General features: G+C 32.7%; 2 long non-coding RNA genes across 5 annotated transcripts; one reads left to right on the top strand and one right to left on the bottom strand.

Annotated features, from left to right (window-relative positions):
* Positions 1-2,750: 2,750 nt before the first annotated feature.
* Positions 2,751-5,540, bottom strand: LOC110897753. Its single transcript, XR_002568927.2, has 6 exons — positions 5,313-5,540; positions 4,965-5,089; positions 3,817-3,967; positions 3,637-3,728; positions 3,334-3,381; positions 2,751-3,166 (listed from the first exon to the last, which is right to left on the bottom strand). It is a non-coding gene; the product is annotated as an uncharacterized LOC110897753 (long non-coding RNA).
* Positions 5,541-6,169: 629 nt separating this feature from the next.
* LOC110897754 lies at positions 6,170-8,477 on the top strand. Of its 4 annotated transcripts, XR_004876850.1 has the most exons (5): positions 6,174-6,680; positions 6,780-6,853; positions 7,198-7,337; positions 7,770-7,885; positions 8,177-8,477. It is a non-coding gene; the product is annotated as an uncharacterized LOC110897754 (long non-coding RNA). The 4 variants fall into 4 exon arrangements; XR_002568929.2 differs by having other exon boundaries at positions 6,170-6,680; positions 6,780-7,337; XR_004876849.1 differs by having other exon boundaries at positions 6,175-6,680; positions 7,770-8,477.
* Positions 8,478-16,029: the final 7,552 nt, after the last annotated feature.

Here is a 16,029-nt window from a genome sequence, read left to right as displayed (position 1 = left end):
ATTCACAACAAGCGGTTGGTGGTGGAGGTTGTCATGGTCATGGGGATGGGGATGGTGACCACACTCCAAAATAATCTAAAAGTAGTAATAATGACAATAATGATTTTTACTTTTGGAAATGAAATGTATTGTGTCAAATTTAGTGTTGTGACAACTTATGGGGTTACTATGCAACCAAAATAATTATAATAGTGAACAAGTGGTCCTCTAAACTAGAACTCACTTATTCCATTTTTTAAATTTGATAGTGAACAAGTGGTCCTCTAAACTAGAACTCACTTATTTCGGTACTTATAAAATGAAGTTTTTAGACGAACTAGATATAATAGCAAATATGTGTAAAGATTAACGCTCCAATCAGATAAATTAACGGTCTGAAATTAGTCAATTACTACTACTACCACTACAACAACGGTGCAACATCAAACAAATATCTTACCGTCATCCCACAAAATTGTGCAGGTTATCTTTTCAATCGGAGGTTAGTCAATTATCAATCGTCCCACGACAAATCTCCAGATCCACAAACAAGCTTGTGACCAAAGACCAGTCAAATTTCTTCATTGGCGTTCATTTATATCTCCTATTTTTCTGCTATATTGCATTATTTATACTATAATTGTACATTTTGAAAGATTGGGACTATATGTGAAATTTCACTTAATCACAGGGACTATTCGAGCATCTTTCTCTTTTATTAAAAACAACTTTTACGTTATTTCCATCTTGGTCACTTAAGACATGAAGATTAAAATTTGAAAAGTTAATACAGTTATAAAATTTGTTATATATTTTGTAACAAGATACATATTGATGCAATTGTTCCTAGAGATTTCAAATCATATATATTATTTTAGAACTTGTTAAACAGGGAGGTCAAACGTTCAAAACATTTTTTTTTTTTGGAAATTTACGAAAATGTCTTTTGACCAACGCACTTTACGAAAATGTCACGTTCATGCGTCCGTGGACGGACTGCTCCACATGGGATGCGTCCGGATGCAAGGGATGCGTCAGGGAGGCATGGGATGCGTCTGGAAGGGCATGGGATGCGTCAGGGAGGCATGGGATGCGTCTGGAAGGGCATGAGATGCGTCGGGGAGGCATGGGATGCGTCTGGGAGGGCATGGGATGCGTCGGGGAGGCATGGGATGCGTTGGGGGAGGCATGGGATGCGTCGGGGATGGACTCTTCAACATTTGAAAGGACACGTGTCAGCTCCTCATTCATGGACTCTTCAAGGTGACACACAGACTCCTCCCATGTGGAGGAGTCCGTCCATGAACGCATGAACGTGACATTTTCGTAAAGTGCGTTGGTCAAAAGACATTTTCTTAATTTTCCCTTTTTTTTTCACTCGTTAGAGCATTCACATTCAGCTCCCTAAAAATATACATACATTCCACTAAAAAACAACTTCTATATCAATATATTTCCACTAAAAACAAATACGTTTTCTCTCTCCTTTTCAATTAAATAATATTTTGATACCTTTATCATTACATTTTTCTCTCTCTTTCACTCACAACCACTTTCAATACATATTAAAAAACTAGTGGGAATGCCCGCGCGTTGCGGCGGGTGTCCTGACTGATATTATATTCGATTACGATGTGTATTACAAACCAAAACTGATATTCCATACACGAGTTTATGTAAGTTCCATATAATTTCAAATCTTCAACTATGTACCTCAAAAATGAAATTCAAACAACAAGTCGTTTATCCGCTTGATGCGGCGGGAAACATATCAAAGGATAATAATATTAAGAAAAGGGAGAATTAGAAGTGGGTACTAAAAAATGAGGCTCAATAGAGGGAATTGTATGGATGGAAACTTATGTAGGGACTATATTCAACAACCGAGATAAAAGACTTCGGTAAATTAGTGTTAGCTTTCTTATTCATATAATGATATTTAGAAAAGAGAAAATTGGATGTGAGTGCTAAAAAATGAGCATTCACGGCTAAATAGGGAGCATTGTGTGTATGAAAAATTATGTGGGTGCTATATTTAACAACGGAGATAAAAGACTTTAGCAAATTTCATGAAGTGGGTCCAAAAACTTGGGAAAAAATACAATAATTCAAAACATATAATGCAAGATACTGAACGTGATGATGATAAAAGAGTGACTTTATGATAATATAATTATATTATTGTTATATATCATCCCTAAACTTCATCCAAAACGCTAAAATTATAAATGTTCTTTCCTTATTTGAAAATACATGTATGCTCTACCTACATGTCAAGCATGTTGTTAATATTGGTTAGCAACATCAAAATACAACCCACTAACAAAAATAAACATAAAATAAAGAGAAACTGGATTTCAAGAATGTTAATATTGTCGAACCATATTAGCAACATCAAAATTGTTTATGACAGCTTGAATTTGCCTCAGGGGAAACTCAAAAAGGCTCCAAGAAATTATTATTAATATGTGTACATAGAATTAGAATTAATAAGGAACAATCCTTCCAAATACTTGGTAAAGACTTTTTTTCTGAAGATTTATTTTTTGTAGTAGATAAGTTTCGTTGTGGATGTCATGATTTCGCAAATCGGTTTTAAAGTCTTCACAATAAAAAAAGAAACTCATTGCAAAACCAACTTCCACTAACACTGTTTGTTTTGTTTGTAAAAATATACTGAATGAAAAAAAAAGGTAGTGCTTTGATTATTATGTATCAAAGTGTGGCTATGTAGGAAGCTATGAAACTAAAGTATAAAATGGTAGCAGAAGGAATTCAAGAGGATAATCATATACTATACACCTTTCATGAATCAGGTGTTATTAAATGAAACAACAATAACAGAGATACCAAACGACCCCAATTTAAAACAGCCTCTTTTGACCCGTACTCAATTTTGGTTGGAACCCATTGAGACCCGAACCTCCTACGACCCGTTACCCTGCCCAACGCTCTGAACTCGTTCTGCCCAAACCAAAATGACCACTTTTTAAAACACTTAGATTTGACCCTTAATTCAGTTTGGCCGGAACCCACTCAAACCCGAACTCGTTCTAACCCAAACCAGTTGACCACTTTCTAAAACAGTCCGTTTCACCTAAACCCAGCCTGGTTAGAACCATATGACTCAAACCCACAAGCCCATCATAATTCTACTTTGGGAGCTTCTTCATAACATCTATCGGACCTATAAGAATTCAAATAAATCATAAGTAACATAGTTTTCTACGCCTTTATAGTGGTGTAGTAGAAACTTTTCTTGTTTGTTGATACAACATCATCTACGAAAGTTTCTTTCTATGCATAATGACAAGGATTCCAACATTGCGAGAAAAAACACAAATATCAATGTACCTCTTCTTCCCGTTTCTCTTGTAGCTCTTCAAGTGCTGCCTTCTTAACCTAAAAGAAAGAAAATGAAAAAGTAAAAGCAACAATGGTAATATGAATTAGTGAGTTTAATGATATAGCAAAGAGTATCATGGTGTTAAATTTTCAGAATATAAAAAGACAAAGTGATGACTGAATTAAGCTATATTTGTGTTTACATGATCACAAATTTTGTTTTGCCCAATCTTATTTCTTAAATATCATTCAAGATTCGCAATAAGATTAACAATAGATATTCATGTTAAGAGAATAAAGAAGATGCCTTACAACTTATATTAATGTTGTGCTGAAGCTCTAGAGGCTGCTGCTATGTTGACCTATAAAAATCTGTGGAGACTGAACTATAGTCAACCCTTCAACTGCAGCACCAATAACCAAAATCCACCAAGTTAATAACAATAAACAATGTAAAAAGATATAAGAGCTGGTTCAAAAGACAGAAAATACCGTGTTTTAAAATGGCTTGACTTGTTATCCTATATCCGTAAAACACGACTTTCCCTTGGGCTAAATGTATAAAAGAGTATGATCCAAACATGTCCCCTTCAAGAAACTGTTTTTTGTAGCACACTGGTTTTATGGACACTGATCTATTCAGCTGTGGAAATACAAATTAATAAATAGTCTAGAATGTACTTTCAACATATATGCTTGCAAATTATAGGGTACCAATCAACACTTAGTGATTATGTTTGTATTGTAGAGGTCTTTTTTTGCAGTTTCTTTGCTAGTGACTTGAACTACTCTCTTGGTAACATCCAACAAAACTCTTCAAAGTTGGCTAAAAAATAAAGAATCAAACAAACCCTTACATGTACTACAAACCATAGAGAGTTGAAAGGAGTAGGTGTTGGGTAGGGTGCCCATACAGTGGAGGGTCCTTAACACCCCTAACAACTATTTTGGTATACCTTCAGCAGTCGAACAATGTACACACACATTTTATTCTTTCATTTATTTACGATAGGGCTTTAACGCAAAAAAAAAAAAAAAAAAAGTAGACGGAGTTATTAAATAGGATTGAAATGGCGAGGTTTGGCAACCTTGCAACAGTATAAAACAATAAATTTGACCAAACCTCAGTCACCTGGGTCAAGGACCCAACGCCTATACTTAAAAACTACGATCGGTTTGTCAAATAGTCTACAATAAGCTGCAGTGCAATACAATTTAGTCTGGTTCAAGGTTATGTGAATATCTATTCACAACACGCACCACATTCGTGATAACATCAACATTATTATCTTCAGATGCAAGCTTAGGGTCCGTGTTTAGATCTTGCACAAAATTTATCTTCGGTGAGTACCTACGAAAGTTATAAATGTTCACCAAAATGTATGCAACAGTGATAACAAAATTATGTAATATATGTGTCAGTCTCATATAGGCGTTTTATCGAGCAGGTGGTAGGCATACACTCAAACATTATACGATCTGTCTTCATGTTCTATTCCCTCTCAAAATCACAAGTTAAAACAACTATTATCAAAAACTCAACATGCATATGATGAATAAGATCTTATTCTCTTAAATAAAGGAACACAAAGACAGTTGCACCATAACCTATAAAAAGCATTAACAGATGTTACACTCACCAATCTGACAACATGCTCTGCAATAGTTGTGATTATTTGATTGGGTGACAATCATTGAATACACGTTTAGGTGGCAGTTTTCTGAGGATAAAAAGCACCAAAGCAGACTGCACGACCTCCACAATCTGGGTAAAGGAAAAAACAATAAAATGTGTTTTTAGAATAAAGAACCCGTATGGTAATTTCAACCAGTCATGGTCGATTTGGGCACCCGTTTATCCGTAACAGATCAACAAGTACGAAAGATTGTCTTAGAAAAATGGGTTGATGATCACCCAAAGTTTACATATATAAACCCTATGAAAAAAAAAAAATTAAATCAATACATCAAAACATATCGAGACTTACAGTGAGGGAAGAAGCAGCCAACAGATTCGAGATGGGAGGAAGAGAGAAACAATCGCACATGGTGACGCAGGTAGCGGCAACGGGAATTGTTTCCGCATTGAGTACTTGAGTGGAAGGTCTTCAACGGACACCACAGTAGAGTCATGGGTGGCTTCTTAAAAGGTGGGATGTGGTGACGGGCGGGGAAACTCAGAGGACGCATTGGAAGAACATCTGGTGAATTTTGTGTTGAAGATATCGATCGGTTCATGTGTTGAAATTCATGATGTAGTATTAAAAGAGAATTAAAGTAAGAAATAATTAAAATTAAAAGACAATTACAAAAGAAATAAAGAGCAGTAACAATTTTGTGGGTAGAGAAAGGGTCAAAAGGGTAAAGATGGAAATAAAATCTAGAGTTTAACTATAGGAGCATGATTAATTTACTATTATATCCCTCTAGTGTCTTAAAAATTAATGTTAATTACTATTATATCCCTCTCAAATGTGTTGTTTTTATTTGTACATATTGCTTTTAAAGTTGTATGTGATGTAAAATTACATTCATATCCATCACTTCTCCTTTTTATAATAGTATAGATTATAGTGGGTGAACAGTGTCCCCCAAATATACAGATGAACAGTAACATTTTATCTCTCCTCCACTCACAACCACTTTTTATACTCTTTATATTTTAAAAACACCACACACAGATTTTGATTCCCAGAATGTGAATGCTCTTACACCTAGTGTTGTATCATACTCGTGTGATATCTCTAATTTTATAAGGTTTTCTTCGATTTAGATATTTTTTTTCTTTTGTGTTTTTTTATGTTCATTATCCTATATATTAATTCTCCAAGGTTTTGAACAGTAAAGATGGAATGAACAGTAAAATTCAAAGGAGTATTTAAGGGTTTTTTTATCACAGAAAAGAACTACCGCTTCCCATTCTGGCATTCCGGCGGTAGAAAGAGAGAACGACAGAGAGTGCGCGACGGAGGGAGAGAGAGAGAGCGCGGCGGAGGCATAGAGAGAGACGCGGCGGTGATGGAGGAACCGGCTATGGTCTCCGGCCGACGGTAATGTTGTCGATCGTCGCTGAATGGGAACTTGACGGCCGGGGGTTCTAGGGTTCCGGCGGCGGTATCAGGTAACAAAGAGAAGAAAGAACTGGAAGGAGAGAGGCCCGGAACGGCGGCGCGCGGCCAGGCTGTGGCGGAGCAAAGGCGGCAATACCGATTTCCGTCGAGTGCACGGTTGGGATTAAGTAAACAGAAGACAAAGAAGCTTATTGTAGCATCGGTTAGGTCACAGAAGCGGTTATCAAGGTCGTACAAGAAGAACGAAAGCGCATACGGTGGTCCCACATCGAGCAGACAATGCCGGTAAGTTTATCACCTCCGATTTGGTTATGTAATCAGCAAATCCATGTCATGCAACAGTCTTTTCGGCTGAATCTGCTTTTAATGGCGATGTTTGTTCAGCTTCCGGCCAGATTAGGGTTCCGTCCGTTATCCGGTCACCCGCTTTCATCTTGGATGGTGGATGGACAGCTCTGGTAGGTGATTGTGTTGGGCGGTTCCCCTTGCAAATAGATTGTATCATTCTTATCCGTTTTCGATTATATCATGGAATACACCTAATGTCGCTGATGGTTTTCGATTAGGGTTTGTGAGTTTTCATAATCGCTAATGAAGTAATAAATTATATCAACTCATCATTCTGTTTAACATGTGTTCATGGATGGTAAGACTTTTTTTTAGATTACAAGGGTTTAGGGTTTCTAACATTGAATTTTCTAGAATTAGATGTGGAAGGCGCCGTTTATGCAAAAAATTAGGTTGACGTATGGACTGATGGCAACCTTGGTAGAGTAATAATTACCAATTTTTGGTGGACCAGGATGTGGAGACAGAACCGACGGCGGTTTTAGTGTACCACCGTAATTAGCGGCGGAAACCATCATCTCAGATAGGTTTACCAAGACTGACAGTTGCGGCTATGTTGGGTACCAAATCCTTAGGCCTTGGCGTAGTTATATGGTAATTGCTACACCTTCTCTTATTTTAACTATTGGTATTGGTATGTTGTAGTTTGTAACTAAGCTTAATTTGAATGCAAATCTGAAATAAGGATGCGATCAAGAAAGAACATACTTGCTATAAGTGTTGGTATTTGATGTCCTATAACTGATATGGATTTTTTAATGGAAAAAATTCACGCTCACTTTTGAAGCTCATTATCAACAAAACAAATAATGTCATATTTTGATGTTCATTAGAGTGTAGTTTAACTTCACATTAAATACATTATTTGCGAATAAAGACTATATAATGTGGTTTAATCTTGATCGAATACAAGTTTAGTCCTTTTTAAGTTGTGGGCATATAAGCTCATATAGAAAATGGCATTAACATTCAGCAGCATGTTGGATTGTTTGGATAGTATATTAATATATGCCAACTTTGCCGTAGGAGAAGAGAGAATTACATATCAACTGGAGCCATGTGAATACCACAAGAATGGTGATATTTGGACCCATTCTCACTTCTGGTTTGTAATTCTTTGGATTTACTAAAATAACTTCATGGTAAGTCTGAAGTACTTATTATTAACATTTGTTATTCAAAAACAAAAGAGAACCAAACAACATAAAGGTAATTTATATCCTTTTATAGACAAGAATTTGGCTGTAAAGGCACCTTTTTGTTCCTATCTAAGCTCTAATCAAATAAATGTTAATTCCTAGACAATATATGTATTTATGAATAGTTATCAGACTAGGTTTAGTAGTTATCCAAATATATATAAGTTTCCTTGGCAAAATATTATACAGTGTTGGGTTGTTGCTAATATGTTTTTTTTTTCTCAAATTATTCAGCAAATAGGTGGACGTTAGGAAATCTAAAAGCATCCTGCTGTGTATTATGTACATAACTCTCTGGACGCTGTGGAAAGAACGATATGGTTTGGTTTTTAGAGATTTGAAGAGATCGGCTGATAGAGCGCGCGAAGACATCATCTCCTCCTTATTCAATTGGATTAATCACAGGTCTAAAAATGTGGTCTGGGCTTCCTGTATCCAGCTCGCTGGAGGCCTTTTGGCTTCAGCAAATGGGTATGAACTGAAGTTGTGATGAATTAGTATTATAACATGATATACAATCAAACAGTTTCACTTAGATTTGACATTGCAGATTGTATTTTTTTTGGTAACAAGTCATACTACAGCTTGCATTTTGTAGTTTTGTTATCAACAAAAAAGGTAAATGTGTGGTGGCTTATATTAGAATCAAACCTGACAATTTAGAACATTATGAATAGGTTTGATATGCCGCAAAGCATGTGTTATGATTCAACCCTATCCAAACAATATTTATTGTTTAGTGCGCAGCGCCGCGAAGCGCGCATCGTTTAAATGCTAGTTTTTTTAAAATCTTAGTTTAGGTATTGTTACATCTATTTTTTCATTAAAAATTTGTTAAAAATCAATATGTACACACCACGAAGCGCGAGTATAACACTTCAGTTAGTGATTAACAAATTAGTAAATGGACACCAAGGATCATTTAGCATGGGCAGCATAGGTAATGGGCGGGGAGGACCACCAGTCAAGACCTGTGATTTTGAAGGGCACATTTAAAAAAAATTCGATACGTATATGTGTTATATTTTTTTAAATGATATACCCATACAAAAACCAAGTTATTAATAAGCCCATTTACAAAGCAATTCTTAAGCTTTAAAAGTTAGCTCATTAGGTTTAGTTAGCAAAATACTCATTTAATTTAAAAAATAATAATAATTAAACGATAGACAATATTTCTTTGGGCAACAATTGAGACAGTACATCTGAATTCTCAGAATATTTAGCCTTATAATTCAAAACTTGAGGGGGCGAAAGTCAAATTGAAATCTTCGATATAAAAAATGTAGCTGCTGAATTATATACATACAAATGAAAATTTGCTGGCAGCTCGTCACTGCTACAAGCAGCCACGTATCATTAGTATCTTCCACATTTCTTTAAAGAATTGCCACGTACAACAATGAATAATAACTACTTTTCATAACTCACAAATATAACACACCATAAACTTTGTGCTGAACCAAATTCTTCCTATCGGTTCATGTCATCTTTCAATCACCTATATTTTTTCTTGTTTCGGCAAACTTGGACGGAAAAACTTCTGATCAGCTGAAGTCATTTACCGGAGAAAACACGACATCAGACAATCTGACAAGTTATTTAGAGAAAAAGACGCGGTTAGTTTTCTTTTTATGTTTTAACATTAAATTAAATGTTACTCTTACATTACACAAATAAATATATACTACTGCTTTGCGAAGTGTATTACTGGAGTCTTTGGTTATAGCTTACTTAAACTCAAAAATTCGTTAAAATCTTATGCTCTAATACCAACCTGTAACACCCAACCTAAGTTGGCTTAATGGGACTGAATGATATCGAAATTTACAAAATGGAAAAACTTGTATATATGTCTATCACTTCATTGTCCGGCACATAATTTTGAACTTAAAGCGGAAACACGAGCTATCATTCGTATAAAGGAAAGCTTAATACAACCAAAAAAGATAATTTTACAACTCCTACTTCTCACATCTTAGTTAGCTATGGGTAATACCTAATACTTCAACATGTTTGCGAAAAAAACGGATGTGCCAATATATATACTAGTAGTTTTTTATCAGACACGTTTTAATACATAGTAATTAGGGTTGTAAACGAACTGAACGTTCAACGTACAGTTCGTGAACCGTTCGGCGGGAAGTTTCTTCATGTTCGTTCGTTTAATAAGTGAACAAACACGAACAAGAAATTATGCTTGATAAATTAAACAAATGAACGTGAACAGAGGTCTTGTTCGTTCGTTAACGTTCGGTAATGCGTTCATATATGTTCGATCATTTATGCTTATTTGAGTCTGTTCATTTAAAGGTTTTTTAGTTATATTTTTATTTTATTGGCTTTGATTTTTAAAATTTGAAAGCATAGTTATACTATACACATCTGCCAACATCCCCCGTTTGATCATTCCAGTTTCAGTTTGTGTTAAAACTTAACAAACATCTTAATTTTTGTGTTAATAATAATTATGTTAAAGATTTAATTATTTTTGGTAGATTCTTCGTAATCTTTCTAATCTTTCTGATAATAAATGCAAATTGTATTTTTAAAATGAATATTAACATTTGTTTATACATATTTATGTTCATGAACATTTGTTTATGTTCGTTTGCATTCGTCTACGTTTAATAAGTGTTCATTAACATGTTTATTTCCTTAATGAACAAACACGAACAAAGCCTTGTTGTTCGTGTTCGTTCAGTTCGTTTACAACCCTAATAGTAACATCAACTTGAATATATATTAATGCGAAAACAAAGGAATTCCAAATCCTTAAGTTCAATTCATTTAGATCGATACCTACAAAGAGCACAAGGATAATATAACCTGAAACTTTTTCCACACAATATAACCTGAAACTTTTTCCACACGTGTTGTAAAACAATAAGCATGAATCAAACCCATCAATATAAGTCACATGTTATCTATAAATGGAAACTTTTTTCACACATGTTGTAAAACACATAACATGAATTAATCCCATCAATAAGTTTTGCCCACTTAGAAAATACTAAACGTTCTATATACATAAGGGTGAGTTCATTGGGGAATACTAAAAAGGTGGAGAACCGAGGAATATGCATTTAACATTTTAAAAATTCAACTTAACATGTTAAAAATCATTTTTTTAATTTTATTTTGACGTGTTTTCTTATAAATACATGTAGAAGCTTTTTTTATAAAAAAATTCAAAAACTAAAAAAAATTTAAAATGTTAAAAATAGTAAAAAAGGTTAATTTTTTTTTACAAAACGATTTTTTATCGGCATAGCTTCTACATATATTTATAAGTAAAAACACTGAAAAAAATTAAAAAAAAATTGATATTTAACACATGTTAAGTTGAATTTTTAAGATATATTTAACATGTTAGATGCACTGTTTCCAGTTCCTCACTTTTTTAGTGTTCCCCAATAAACCTCACATATATATATATATATATATATATATATATATATATATATATATATATATATATATATATAGAGGATCATGAGAAAACTACATCTAAATGAAAAAACTAGAAAACTAACTAAAAAAACCTTAAAAAAAGCCAAAAAACATATCAATTTTTTTTTACAATTTTTTATAAAAAAATCGTTACTTTTTATATATAAAAAAATGTTCGAATTTTTTTTTTGTACTGCACATGTGCATTATATGTGACTATATGTGTACTATATCCGTAATAGTACACATGTGTAATACAACAAAAAAAAATTATATTTTTTTTTTGAAAATTTTTTCCATGTATAAAAACTAACGATTTTTTTATAAAAAAATGTAAAAAAAAAATTGGTATGTTTTTTAGGCTTTTTTAGTTAGTTTTTTGGTTTTCTCATTTAAACTAGTTTCCTATGATATATATATATATATATATATATATATATATATATATATATATATATATATATATATATATATATATATATATATATATATATATATAGGGTTATGATCATGTGAGAAGAACTAGCTTAATTGAGAAACTTGTAAAGTACTCTGGACCATATATTTTCTCTAATCTTTTCGTAATATACACATATGTATAGTTTAAAATTGACTATATACATATGTGTATAATTCAAGATTTAACAATATACATATATATATATAGTCAATTTTAAACTATACATATGTGTATATTACGAAAAACTTAGAAAATAATGTGGGGTACAGAATGCTTCTCAAGTTTTTCAAATACGGTGGACTTCTTTTAGAGCAACATCTCTTCCATTTTTTTATCCTATAATTTAAAAAAAACACCTATATTTTCTCTTCCCTTTCAATTAAATAATATTTTTTATACTTTTATCATTATCTTTTCTCTCTCCTTCACTTACAATCACTTTCAAAATATATTAGAAAATTATAAAGGGTGAGCAGTCTCCCCTCAAATTTACAGATGAACAATAATATTTTCTCTTTCCTCTACTCATAACCACCTACAATCACTCTTCATAATATAAAAAGTTAACTCATAGAATTTAGGGGACGGATTGTGAATGCTCTTACGCTACGCTACAAGTAACCCGTTACAATTTTGGGATAAAAATCAAATAACAATAAAATTAGAAATGAAAGATAAAGACAAGGATATTAGAGTAAAACCAATGAGATACAATCCAAAAGACCAAAAAGAATTTAGTTCCCAGATGAAAGAACTCCGAGATTTAAAATTGATCAGATATACTCATAGCCCACACAACTCTCCTGCCTTCTTGGTAAGAAAACATGCTGAGATCACAAGAGGTAAACCTAGAATGGTAATAAACTATAAAAAACTAAATGATAATACTGTTTTTATGGATATTTTTTACCTCATAAAGAAAGTTTAATAAATTCGACTAGAAACAAAAACATATTTTCAAAATTTGATTGCAAAAGTAGATTTTGGCAAATAAAATGCATCCTGATAGCATTGCATACACAACATTTTCTACTACTCAAGGGCAATATGAACGGCTTGTAATGCCTTTTGGGTTGAAAAATGCTCCTCAAATATTTCAAAGAAAAATGAATATTATGTTTGAAAATTATGGCTTTATTTTTGTATATATAGATGATATTTTAATCATATTAATTCACATTTAAAACATCTAGATACTTTTACAGATTTATGTATAAAACATGGATTAGCTCTTTCAGAAAGAAAAACTAGTTTGTTACAAGAAACCATAGATTTTTTAGGAATGAAGATAGATGGTAAAGGAATAGAACTTCAAAGCCATATTCTTGAAAAAATAACAACCTTCCCAAATAAATTGATTGATATAAAACAAGTTCAAAGTTTTATTGAAATATTAAATTATGCTTCTGATTTTATAGAAAATCTTGCAGACCTAAGAAAACCCTTTCAAGTTCTTCTTAAAAAGGATAAAATTAGTTTTGACAAAGGTTTAGATGAACAAGTAAAAAAGATTAAAGAATATTGTAAAAGTTTACCGAAATTACAATTACCCAAAGGAAAGGATGGTTTAGTTTTTAGAAACTGATGTTTCAGAATATTATTGGAGTGGGATACTTAAAAGGATAGATATATTATAACTCTGAAAAAAGAAAAGATTGGTGAAAGCATTTGTAGATATTGTTCAGGGACTTTTAATGACAGTGAAACAAGATATTATATTAATGAAAAAGAATTATTAGCGGTTATAGAAGCTGCCAAAAGCTTTATTATTTCTTATTACCTAATAAATTTATATTAAGAACTGATAATACCCAGGTAAAAGATTTTATAAAAAATAATTTGCCTTCTAAACCTGAATATAAAATGCTTATAAGATGGCAAACTCTTTTATCTTAATATAATTTTGATATTGAAATAATAAAATCTGATAAAAATGTGTTAGCAGATTTCTTGACTAGAGATAGAAGAATTAGGTCAACAACTTGATAGCCGTCTAAAGATGATGGACGAACAGATACAAGCAATAAAAGAAATTGCAACTGATATGGGAGAAATTATAGATATAATTGAAACTATTCCTGAACACATTGTCGAGATAAAAAATTTGGTTAAAAGCCACTTCAGGATGATAAATATCAAAGTTACCATGTATGAGTTCGATAGCATGAAGTTGAAGATTATGATAAAACATCAAATGTTAGAAAAAATAAATATGTGATCTATTTTAGAAAAGACAAATATTCCATCTACTTCTTCTGGTGATCATGTTATGGAAGCTGCTCCAGACCAGGAAGAAGGACAATTTTCTTTTAAACCTCAATCAGATAAAACATCTACTTTTGAAAAAGTCCTCCAACAGATTACTCTCAAACCACAAGTTCCTCCCCTACAACAACCTCTTTTATTAGATTCTGTTTCTAGCCAAAGGAATAAAATGATAGAGTTATATAGCCTTGCTCAAACTGAGTCAAGGTATGTTGATTTCACAGGGGTATACCCTAGATTAAATTATCTGCAAGGATCACCAGCAGATGAGATAAGATATTGGTACGATTTTGGTGCCATCAACATGATTTTATCTTACATCACCTGATTTTCCTAAATTAGCATATTTACCTAGGTGGGTAATTAACTTCAGTAAAAAGTTGTTATCAGAACAACCCAACTATGACCCCTAGAGATACTTTAGCTTTAAAGTTTTTATCTGTAGGACCAGATTTTTACAATGATTACTATTACCCTGCTTATCATTTTTTACATCCTGAAAAATGTCACGCATTTTCCTGCAAAATCGATTCCAAACGAAGAGAATTTACAAACTTTAATGAAAATGATATTTACTACAGAAGGGCTATTTGGATAAGAGTAGTACTGCAGGGAATGGAATCTACTCTTAAAAAAATATTTAGAACTTATGGAGGAGAGTATAAAAACTCTCTGATTATGAGTGCTCCGACCCGAAAATCTACAGATGCAGCAATAAATTTTCTAAAGAGCAAGATAAATTTGTTAGAAACTGGTTCAGTCAAATCAAGTCCAGAGGCACACTATAAGATTTTCCAGTCCAGGAATCACCCACCTGGAACTTGCCCATCATGTTCTCGTAATAAAAACAATATGAGTACCAACTCATTAAGAAATAGCCTAAATTCAAATGAATACATAGATTAAAGGGTTTAAACATATGAGTTTAAACACCTAACTATCAAAAAAGATTCTTTTCTAATATTATAGAAGACATAAATGATATGGATAAAACTTTGATATTTTAAAGAATACTATTGACCTTGGAAAAGGTGAAGATAGGAAAGACATAAATAAGGTGGGAAGACATGACCATAAAGACAAAAGGTGCAGTCTTTAAATGTTCAATTTCCCAAGGCAACTTTGAAAAGAGAAGTGTTTTGATAGTTAGGTGTCCATATCGTTCAATTTACCAAGGTCAATGGTATTCTTTAAAATATCAAAGTTTTGTCCATATCGTTTATGTCTTCTATAATATTAGAAGAGAATCTTGTTTGATAGTTAGGTGTTTAAACTCATATAATTAAACCCTTTAATCTATGTATTCATTTGAATTTAGTCTATCTCTTGATGAGTTGGTACTTATTTTGTTTTTATTACGAGAACATGATGGGAAAGTTCGAGGTGGGTGTTTCCTGGACTGGCAATTCTTATACCGTGCCTCTAGACTTGATTTAACTGAACCAGTTTCTAACAAATTTATCTTGCTCTTTAGAAAATTTATTGCTGCATCTGTAGATTTTCGGGCCGGAGCAATCATAACCAGAGAGTTTTTATACTCTCCTCCATAAGTTCTAAATGGTTTTTTAAGAGTAGATTCCATTCCCTGCAGTACTACTCTTATCCAAATAGCCCTTCTGTAGTGAATATCATTTTCATTAAAGTTTGTAAATTCTCTTCTTTTGGAATCAATTTTGCAGGAAAATGCTTGACATTTTTCAAGATGTAAAAAATGATAAGCAGGGTAATAGTAATCATTGTAAAAATCTGGTCCTACAGATAAAAACTTTAAAGCTAAAGTATCTCTATGGGTCATAGTTGGGTTGTTCTGATAACAACTTTTTACTGAAGTTATTACCCACCTAGGTAAATATGCTAATTTAGGAAAATCAGGTGATGTAAGATAAATCATGTTGATGGCACCAAAATC

This window comes from Helianthus annuus, chromosome 13, assembly GCF_002127325.2.
Source record: "Helianthus annuus cultivar XRQ/B chromosome 13, HanXRQr2.0-SUNRISE, whole genome shotgun sequence".
Taxonomy (NCBI): domain Eukaryota; kingdom Viridiplantae; phylum Streptophyta; class Magnoliopsida; order Asterales; family Asteraceae; genus Helianthus; species Helianthus annuus.
This window is presented reverse-complemented; position numbering and strand designations above follow the sequence as displayed.